Source organism: Sus scrofa, chromosome 17 (genome assembly GCF_054392235.1).
Source record: "Sus scrofa isolate SSC_HxYL_T2T_F1_AM1 chromosome 17, Sscrofa_HxYL_maternal_Yorkshire_Landrace_v2.0, whole genome shotgun sequence".
Lineage (NCBI taxonomy): Eukaryota > Metazoa > Chordata > Mammalia > Artiodactyla > Suidae > Sus > Sus scrofa.
Window position 1 is genome coordinate 62,359,581 of NC_139399.1, and position 11,132 is coordinate 62,370,712.

Sequence of the window (11,132 nt, forward strand, 5' to 3'; positions counted from 1 at the left end):
CACCACATATTAGTTTTAGTTTCAGTATTATCAATATTAACAGATACTGTGGTCTGTAAACTGGCTTTTAAAAATTGCATCTTGACCTGAAAAAGAGAATTATAAGGGAAATTAATTTTTAAAACATTTAGGCAAGATTAAGCACTCCTATCAGTGAGTTTCTATTATCACCACTTAACCAGTACGATTTTAAATGCTGTGAAAAGATTGTGAATAGGACAAACTGCAGAGAGATTTCCACAAACTAAAAAAAACTATTCTATCTTTACCTGTATTCCTTAACTCTCTACAAAGACACACACACACACACACACACACACACACACACACACACACACACACATATCACCCTAACCATTATATCACCCATTACCCTACACACCTACACTTCTTTTTCCACCCTGCCAAATGGTGAGTGTTCTTAATTATAACCAATTTAACCAACTTCAGATTATATATAAACATGGGCAATGCCTTTTAAAGCATGTGATCTTTCTTTAGCTACACTTAAATATTCCCCTCCCTATCTCTGCTGAGTAAATACTAAAGCTGTGTGTCTGGCTCTTACAAATCACCTATTTGCTTTTAAAAATAAGGGAGGGGAAAGTCTCTCTTCAAGTAATACAATCACTGTTCAGCAGATTTCATATACTCAATTGGAAAGAACTTATCTACTGATACAAAAAAAAAAAAAAAACAAAACACTCCTGCTCTGAGCTGTGTTGAAGTTATCCTGATTTGCTACAGGTAGGAAATATAAAAACAAGTGTTTCTCCTAATACTGATTCAGAAACAAAACAGATTTGGACTTGATAATTTCCAGACAGAAAACTATATTTTAAATTCAAAAGCTTTCCTGACACCCTAGAAACTAAGGGACTCCAATACACAAGATGCCCACGAACCCGTTAAAAAACTAGCAGCTCCAGGGGCTGCTTTCCTTCCTCAAGAGGAGGAACATGTAGGTCAAAAGCAACTCCGGCAAAGCTGGAGAACAAAGGCTAAAGAATTAAACTAATTCTCCCGTACAACTTACTCAGCTGTCTTCTCGGGTTTAGTAATTTTATTTCTCAACTTTATCATAAAATTACCAAACTGGCCCCAAATTTCCAGTAACTCAGTTATGTTGTTACCCTGGGCAGGAAGTAAAGGGGATGTTCAGAACAGTCTGTCAACAAATGCTCAAATATACAGTTTTTTTTTAACAAGCATTCCAATATTAAGCATAAATGGGCAATTTGTGGTGGCCCTTGGTTGACAGGGGCTGCCCCTCTATTTATTGGGAAGACAGATTTATGGAAGAATTGTGCTTACTCATCACAAGCTGCAAACTTTAGGAAAGGATGGTCCCTGTCCTCCCACTCCCTCAAAGTCAGATTTCTATCTGCCCTCATGGTCTCAATTCCAAATCCTCCGCCCTACACACCGCTGCAAATGTGCCTAACGCTGGTATCAGCTGGGGAAGAATAATCCTGCTCACCTTACAGCCAAATGCCAGCATCTCACCAACATTTCAGGTTTTGTACGGCCCTGAGAATGAGGCCATTCAGCAATAATGATCAAGCGGCCCTCACCCAAATTTAAGAAATTTCCTGCTGTCTTTGTGTAATTCATCCTTTCTTCCATGCGTGTTTCAACTCGCCAACACCCTCCCCCAAAGGTCTGGCAATGAAGGCAGACAAATCAAGACTCTTCCACTGTCACGACTTCCATTCACATATGCTGTAACTAAACCCTCCACTATTCAGAATATTTAATATGATTGGGATTCCTTTAATTCCACTTCGGGACTGTCCTGTTAAATACCATCCAGGTTTTTTGTTTTGTAGCACACCTTAGCAACGTGAGAGCTACTCTGTGTATTCCAAATGAAGACATTTATCTTACAATCTCATTACATTTATCTTCTGCTATTGGAATGAATACGCATCAGTTTATCCAATTGTCCCAGGTGTTTCATTCCTACTGCATAATTCTGAAGCTTGAAAATATATAGCCATTGTTCAGTTCTTTGACTTCATCTTTCCAATTCACCTATTAAACATACTGCTACATGATTAAACTGACCTAAGAAATTAGAAAGGAGCCACTGAAAACAAGTCATACCCAGCAACCTAAAACACCCTTACAGGCCATTAATGGCATCCTTGAGCTGGAGTGATCTGAACTGAAGAAAAAAAAAAAAATTTTTTTTTTTTTTTTGGGCAAACAGAAACAAAGGTTCACGTAAAACATAAAAAAAGGCCCAATCATTTACAGTCCAAAGAGATGACATTCTATTTTCTTTTAACTAGTAGACTGGAAGCAGTCAAGAGTCATTAAAACTGCTTGAAAGTTCTTATCAACCAATATCATGTTTGCGACAACTGTGAGAAAAGAATGTAATTTCACAAAGTGGGAAAACAGTACATCTTTTGGGACCCCCGAGGCTCTAATCAAGCGTGTCAGAATTAAGAGTGCTCCGGGGTTGGGAAAGCAACCCTGCTGTGGCAAAAACATGCCATTTCATCATAAATGTTGTTAAAAGAGAGAGAAGTGATTAGCATTTATCTGAAATGAGGAGATAGAGGGACTCTGTCCTTGCCAGGCCATTATATTCCTTAATTATTTCATCCGTTTGTAAGTGACTTGATTGAGTCTTATGTTCAGATTTCCTCTTGAAAAGGACCACTGGAGGGGGCTTTTATGAAAACAGGAGCTGCTGATCCTCCCTCAAGTTCCACTGCCAAAAATGGAGGCTCCCTAAGAGAAGGCAGACCTACCTCCACCTCAAACCTTCCCAGGCAGACTCAATGTCTCCACCCCTCCTTCTTCCTCCCATACTGGGGGGGGGGGGGAATCAAGCTGTTATCTAAATCAATTCTTCAGGGTGAAGGGGGAAATATCTTCTACACGTTTTATCTAAGGGGAGCACTAGTTCCTTTTTTTGATTAAGAAGTGAAAGGGAATAATATGAACCCAAGACAACTACTAAACTTCGATCTTACAAGTTATTAAAAACACAGCAAAGGTCAAACTGCAGTGCTAAGACGGTGCTGGGAAGATAAAAGGACTGAAAAGTTGGACACGAAAGAAAAGTATGTGTCCTTTACCTAGAAAAGGCATGATCTCTCTACTTCCTCCTCCAGCATGCAAATCAATGTGCAATTCTAAAGGAGCGGCCTCCCTCCTCAGCCAAATAATTAAAATTCCAAACAATCAGATTATTAACCCTATTCTACCAAACCAGCTAAATGAATGATAAATTTGGCTTGCAGCTACTGACAACCAAAAACTTTTAAATAAGTCATTGCCTCTTGAATTGAATACTTAAATATAACTGACTTAAAATGGCAGCAGTTTGGGGTGGGGGGGGGTCCTCTCTGACTAAAACACCAGGATTACACACACACGCACACGCACACACACACAACTACAGTCTTTAGAATCCTAAACAAAACAGTATCTAAAATAAACAGGACTTCTCAGAAAAAGTAATCTACCATTAAGGACACACCTTAAAAGTTCTTAGCACACATTAACTAAGCAAGCACAAACTAGTGGTTAGACTGTTATATTTTTCAGACAAAAAGCAATTAGGTTATTATTCTGTTCTTGTCACTTCTCTACTAAAGGCTTTTTAGAAAATCTAGATCTATTACTCATTCTCAAAGTATTACAAAATCCAGCATTTTAAGTCTTATTGGTTATCAATCAAGGCAGTCCCTCCATTCCGGGGGGGGGGGGGGGGGAGAGAAAAAGTACAGTAAAGAACATTTTAAATGTACTTCTTGACACATACAAAAGAGAAGGTGAAAGGCCTCCTCAAGACCCCTACCTAGTGGCCAGGCCCGGCCGGCAGCTGCTGTTACCCTGCCTTTTCTTTTGTTGAGCTTAATCTCATGTCAACTCATTCAACCAACTCAAAAGCGATGAAGACATAATTGAATCAACCTGAACTAAATCAGACCTAGGCTTCTTAAAATATACAGCTTAATGGTTCCCAACAATCTAGAAAACCAGGAAACCAGCTAGTATACACGGTGGTCAATAACACAGGATCCCAGACGGGCCAAAGAACCACCGTACCCGCCATACCTTTAATACACGTTAAGGAATGTTCAAGCTCAACGCTCCAAGCCCTATAGGCTGATCCAGAAAGATAAACTGAGGCTCAAGGAATTTCAAAGGGGAACAACACTCCAAGGCCTTAAAAACTCTGAAGGGACTCTCCTTTTCTTGGGAGAAACAACAAGAGAAAAAAGAAAGTTTTCACTGCTCCAAGTGTGAACAGGCTACTTGGGGTCCCAGAAGTGGCCACTGGTGGCCCTTTCCTGCTCTCCTGACTACGCCTTGCGGGAAAACTACCCCCCCCCCCCGCCCACCCCACCCCCACCCACCCGCCCAGGAATACGGCTTCCCGTCCTCGGTGGCCCTACCCCGAATCCTAAAATAAAGGTTCCCACTCGGGACCTGAACGTCCGTCCCGACCCCCTGGACGCAGGTAACGGCCGGTGCACCCCGCAGGCCAGGTCTGACCCCCTCGGGGCAGGACCGCCCCGGCCGCCACAAATCCAGCCTCCTGGAGCCCCCAGTAGCGCCCACCCCTCCTCCCATTCTGTGCGGCTCGCATTTTGAGGCCAAATCTAGAGTGAAGAGGGCTCTACATCTGAAACTGAGCGGTTTCGCCACTCAGCGCCTCCTGGCAGAAACTTCCCTTTTAAAAAAAAAAAAAAGAAAGAAAGAAACACTTTTAGGCTAACATTTCAATCCCTTCTGCCCCTTAGAGTTCCTAGCTCTGCTTCCAGCTGGCTTTGTGTCTCCCACTAGAATTGAGTGATTAAAGATAATTCTTAAAGCGTTTAAGGGCTATTTTTTTTAAAGTTTTCTCTTAAAAAAATCTTTTAAAATTAAAAAAAAAAAAAAAAACCTTATCACACACACACCCAGGAAACGCAGCCCGGTGCACCGCCTGCTCAGGGATGGGCAGAGGATCAGGACTCCCGGGGACGGATTTAGGGGAACCTGGGGGGCTGGCTGGGGTGCGCGTCGGGGTCCGCGGCGAGGCCAAGCCCCCTCCCTCGGCCCCTATAGACGCGCCCTCCGCCCGGCCCGTGCGGACGGTCCCGGCCATTGTTTGCGGGGGACGCCTGTTAGGACGCATTGTTTTGGCTGTTTCCAACTTGCCCGGGCCCCTCCCGGGCCATCGCAGGGGTCCCCGCGCCGGCCCGCTCCCTTCCGCCCGCCCCCCACGGCCGAGAGGGCAAACGCGGAGACCTGCCGGCGGAGCCACCCAACTTTTCAGGAACAGCCCCCCACCCAGCCACCCACGCAGCCCCCGGGCCCCCTCCGGCGGGCCCCTCTCTCCCGACCTAGGGAAGGGGGGGGGACTCCCCCGCCCCCAAGCCATCTTGACTGGTTCCATGAGTGAGTGTGATGGTCAAACACAGTACACACCGGGGGCTCGCCCGACACCTTCTCTCCGGTGGAAATGCTCAGAAGCCGGATGGGGAGGGGGCGCCCGAGAGGAGCCGAATAGAGAGTGGGGATGGGGGGGCGGGCGGGGCGGGCAGACAATCTGGGGAGGGGGGCGAGATAACGAGCACCGGAGACTCGAGGGCGGGCTCGGGGGACGCCGGAGGGGCGAGGGCGAGGCGCCCCCCAAGGCCCCGCGCGGGCGGGGGGGCGCGCCCCCTTTACCTGCGGCTCCGGCTCCTCGGCCATTTCCTCGCTCGGCGGCGGCCGGGACTGAACTGACACCACACGAGCGAGCCGAGGTTTGAATGAGGAGGGAGCAGGCGAGGAGGGGAGGGGGCGGGGAAGGCAGGAGGGAGGGGAGGCGACGGGGAGTTTCTCTCGGCCTTTTGTGCGGACACCTCCCGGATTCCGCGCCCGCACCGGCCCCCAAAAGAGGCAGGGGGCCACTGGGCGAGGGGCGAGGCTATCCCTCAGGGCGCCTCAGCGCCTCACTCCTTGAAGACCCCCCCCAAAAGCAGCGCCCCCACCCCCACCCCACCCCCGCCCGGAAGATTTGGGGGCCGGGCTCACCTCGGGCGCGGGGCTAAGGTGAGCGGGGCGGGGGGTGCTCACGGGGGGCAAAGGCGCGGGCGCCCCCTACTCGTCCGCGCGGGGACAGTGCAGGCGCGGGGGGTCCCTAGAGCCGCCGGGGCGCGGCGCGTCCGGCGCAGGGGGACTGTTGGGTCAGAAAGTGCTCAGGGAGCAGCTGTTGCGCCCTCCCTCGGCCCGGCAGCTCGGAGACGCCCCGCCTCCTGCCTTCACCGGCCGCCCCGCCCTCGGGCCCGCCCCTCACCCACGTGATCTGCGCAGGCGCGCCCCTGCCCCGCCCACCGCCGAGGACTCCGCCTCCGGAACGCGGGCGAGCCGAGGAGCGCGCGCACTCCCTGTTCTCGCCCTGCGACTCCCGCGCACGCGCGCGCCTTTCACCGCCCCTACACCCCCGCCTCCCGCCATCCGGCTTAACGTGGCCGGCGCGCGCCCGGCAGTTCCAGTGACAGGTATGCGGGGAGGGGGCCCACGAAGGCAGTGCGCAGGCGCAGTTCCAGGCCTCTGCCTCTCCGCTTCCCCCTCCCTTGCAAGGTGTGCCCGGGCGAGGGGAGGGGCTGGTTGCCCGAACTCCTGGGTCATCCGGTATTACTAATAGGCGAAAAGCGTTTACACTTATTTGGGTAGGTGAGGAGACAGCTGTGCACAAACAATATTTTTTCGGATTTTCTTCAAGCATGAGAAAGGTCGATGAATAAAGATGATTAAAATATTTTTAAATTAGTATCTTCATTAAGGCATCCTTTAATGCCTGGTTGCTGGTTTTCTAAAAGGGCAGGGCTTGCGCTGCTGTAAAAACTTGAGATTTCTAAACTTGGCCTAGGTTCCAGGAATCCACTTGGCTTTGATAGAAATCCACGTGGATGAAACCAGGCTTTAAACTAGGGACAAAAACAACAACAAAAACTAGCTTTTCCCCTCTTCACGTAAAGCGTTTCCCAGCCATTTTTTTATTTGCTCACGAAAAAAGAAAAAGTTATGATTCCGAAGGCCAGTGATATTACCCCATTTAAATAAGCCCCTAGGAGGAACCACAGAAGTAACAGTCACATCCACCAAATTCTCTGTCCCAAGATACAAACACAAAAGGGAGCTATGCAAGTCACCACAAACAAAATAGCGAAGTTTTTTGGGTTCTTTGTTTTTCTTTTTTTTTTTTTTTGTATTGGCCTTCAGTGTATCCAAAAGGGGAAATCTTAAAATATATCAAGACAGGCACTTAAAGCATATATTTTAATAAGTCGGGACCCAAAAAAGCCCTACATAAATGCTCTGCTGGTGAGCAATGCAATCCTTAATAAATAAGAAATGGAGTTTAGGGGACAGTTTCTTAGCAAAGGGGAAGAATTTGCCAAGTGTGATGTTTTTGCTGTCATTTTATGTATAACTCCTAACCCCACATATGGTCTGGTTAGTCTTTGTTAAAAAGGAAGCACACCAACTACTTCTCACCATTAATTAGCAGGGCCAGAAGTAGACTCTTAGGCCAGAACTCTTTTTTTTTTCCACTCAAGTATACTAATATTGATCGTTTCTAGTACCAGAGTTCTTTTCTCAGGGAAGATGAACATCTTTCTTTAATATATTTTTTAAAGCCTTATCAATAGTCACAGCCCAAAAACAGTCCAAAGACACACTCTTCCTCAACAAGAAACTTCATTTAACTTATCGAAACAAATGACTTCTGGCATTGCTGTAAAACAAAGAAACTATGAACAAGTGAAACCAAATTGAGTCTTCACTTAGTGCAGCCTCACTCTACATGTTAATGGATAACCTTTGAACTCTGAAACCTTGAATGCTGTAAACACAATAGCACCGATAGTTAAAAATCCTAGTGTCAAAAATAGAGCAAAAAGAACAGTCCAAACTTTTCAGTAGAAATAGGGAAACAATCAAATGTTTTGACAAATAATCGTTTCACTAAGAACAATGAGGCTCCTGGTTCTCAGACCTTGTTGCTACTGAATTATTTTCTGAGCAAAAAAGGGGGGGGGTGCTTTTCCCTATGCCTTCACAGAGCTACCACTTTGTGAGCATAATAGCATCCTATGGTTTGTTAGTAACTGTTTCTCCTCTCTTCTCTGCCACCCGCCCCCCCCCCCCCGCGCGCCCAGCAAAAACAAACAAAAACAAAAACAAAACAAAACAAACACATTATGTTGTAGCTTTTAAAATTGAAAGATAATTGTATGAATTGATCTATCTGCTAAGAGTTTTATAGGCGATCCTTATGTTTGAGCAAAGAATTACAAAGAACCTTATTCCTGGAGACGTGCCAACAAAACTGGGAAGTCGTTGCAAAATTCTGCCAGTGGCTGAGTCCTGGGTTGCAAACACAAACTGTGTTTTTAAATGGACGTAGAGTGATCTGAATGCGCGGTTCGGGCGTCTGTGCGACACATTCGCCTCTTAGAAGGTGGAGACTCACACTTAAGATTTATTTGGAAAGTATGTCTAGTTAAAACAACTAAGAATGGAAACTCCAAAAGCAACAGGAGGACACTAGGAGCATTTGGTTTCGTAGTAAAGCTAAGAACTCGTTAGTATGAAATGAAAATCGAACGTTGATCTCCATATACTTAGCTCCGCCCTCGCGTAATCCTGTTTTGCCATCGCCCCCCCCCCCACGTCTCCCCTCCCCCCGCCCCCATCTAGACTATCTCTAGAGTCAGGTGCTGCTGAGACGCAGGCAACACAAACAATGGAACTAGAAATGTCCCTTCAAGTGGGAGCTGATGCTCTGCACACGTTATCCGGGGAGAGGACGAAAGACCCCACTTCATCGCTTTGTAATGCAACAAACATCAGCTACACCTCATATTTCACAATTATCCAAACAGACCGGCCCTCCTTAAGATATGTTACCCAGTGTATGCTTATAAAATCGCGCCATTGGCTCTGATTTAATCCTAGTGATAGGAGACCTCTGCCTTTAGCTAACTTCTAATTTTCTCCCCAGCTCCTGCCTGCCACTGCAGTCTCAGATCTAATAACAAAACCAAAAAAAAAAAAAAAAAACCTTCTAATTTGCTATATTTAACATTCACTGGAATCATCTTTTGAGACAGCCTTAATTAGAAGAAAATGCCGGTATGATCTTCTTATTTCTCAAGTATTTATCTTACTGTGGAACTATTCGATTTGGAAACTGTATGTAAATCCCTGGAGCTGAAATGGAGCCAACACAGACCTAAAAGAATTCAGTGTTCAGAGCAGGAAAACCTGAAAAACTGCAGTGAGGAGTTAGCAGGAAAAGAAAATGAAAAAGTTGGGCAAACCTGCCAGCTTTGCAAACTACAAAGGACATTTGAGAAGGAAACCGGGGCAGCTCTTTTCATGGGACTGAATGCCCTGAATGAGGTAGGGAACAGCAACGACTCCAGGGAACACCAAACTTCTCTCTTTTCTAGCAAGTTTCCTGACCCCACTCAAGTCATGTCACAAATTTAAACGCCCTATAAAACATCATAGTAATACACGATAAAAATAAAGAGCAGAAATTACCTTTCAGAAGTGGAGGCAGGGTCTGAAGCCTGGAGACACTTCTCTCTCCCTGAGTTGGCTGGTCCACCTGGCTCGGAACAATACTGGAAGAGATGTGATTGCTGGTTTTTATAAGCAAACCAAAAAAGGGAGGGGCCAAGAATAAGGCTCAATATAAATAGAGGTTTGGATGAAGGCTCACTTGACTGTATCTGTCCCATTGGCAAGTTTGGTGAGTGCCCTCCCTGCCCCCCCTTTACCAGCACAACTTATTGGCATCTTCCTCCAATATCCTGGATGGGTTTTCCAAGGTTGACTCCAGTCAAAATGTAAGTGTAAAGGTTTTGTTTTTTTTTTTTTTTAAATGACTTGGGTCTCAAATAAAACAAACTAGGCAATATAATGAACAAGAAACACTTACAGATATAGAGAACCAACTCGTGGTTACAAGGGGGGGGAAGGGGTGGAGCTAAGATGGTGGGGGATTAAGAGGCACAAACTGGTGTGCGTATAAAAGAAATGAGCCACAAGGATGTATTGTACAGCACAGGGGCTATAGCCAATATTTTATAATCACTGTAAATGGACCTTTAAAAATTATGAATCATAATAATATACACCTGAAACTTATATAATGTACATCAACTATATCTCAATTAAATATATATATATAAATAAGTCCTAGGGATGAAATATGCAATGTGATTACTGTAATGAACACTTCCGTATGTCATATGTGAAAGTTAAGAGGAAAGATATCCTGAGTTCTCATCCCAAGGGAAAAAAAGAATTTTTTTTTTTCATTTCGTAAGTATGTGAGATGATGGATGTTCACTCAGCTTAGCCGGGTAATCATTTCATGATGTGTAATCAAATCACCATGCTGAACACTGAACCTCATACCGTGCCTGTGCCAGGTGCCTTGATTATATCACAAGAAAACTGGAAAAAAAGATAAATCCCACGGGGCACTTAAACGCTTGGAGCACTTCTTTAAAGCCTCTGTGCTCAGCCAATATTGCAACGGGGGAAGTGGGGGAGGGGCGGCAGAGGACGGTAACTAATATCTACTGAAATCCAGGTTTCATCATCATCTCAATAAATGGAACTATCTTCCACCCACCCGCTTAAGCCAGAACCTGGAAGTCAAACTATGATATTCTGATATTTCATCTCCACTCCCCCCCACCACCACACACATCCTTAATCCATCAGCAGGCCCTATAATTTCTATCCTAATGTATCTCAAGTGTGCCCGCTCACCTTCTTCTCTAACGAGGCTACTTCGGGGCACCACGTTTGCTCCCTCTCTTCTCCAAACACAGAGTAGGCCAGGTGTCTCCAAGCTTCTTCCTCTCTAGGTTTCCCTTAATATGTTCTCCACCCATAGCCCAAGAGATCTTTTATGGTATAAATCAGATCGTGTCACCGCCCTGCTTAATGGCTTCCTATTGCCTCAGGAAAAAGGAACAAACTTCAGAGCTGGCCTGCCAACCCAGTCGATCTGGCCCCTGCCTAACTCTCCAGCCTCAAGTCTTGGCAAGCCCGTCCCTTGGGTTTGAAGCTTCAGCCATGGGGACTTCTCTCTGACCCAGAGGCATCAG

The 11,132-nt window shown here is 46.0% G+C and overlaps 1 protein-coding gene across 7 annotated transcripts in view; it reads right to left on the bottom strand.

Moving 5' to 3' along the window:
- ZNF217 (zinc finger protein 217) overlaps positions 1–9,631 on the bottom strand; it is a 29,224-nt gene extending 19,593 nt beyond the window's left edge. For 2 of the 7 annotated variants that reach the window (XR_014831698.1, XM_005673023.4), the window contains exon 1: positions 9,550–9,631. The gene's annotated coding sequence lies outside the window, so the exon portion shown is untranslated. 7 annotated transcript variants of the gene reach the window in all.
- Positions 9,632–11,132: the final 1,501 nt, after the last annotated feature.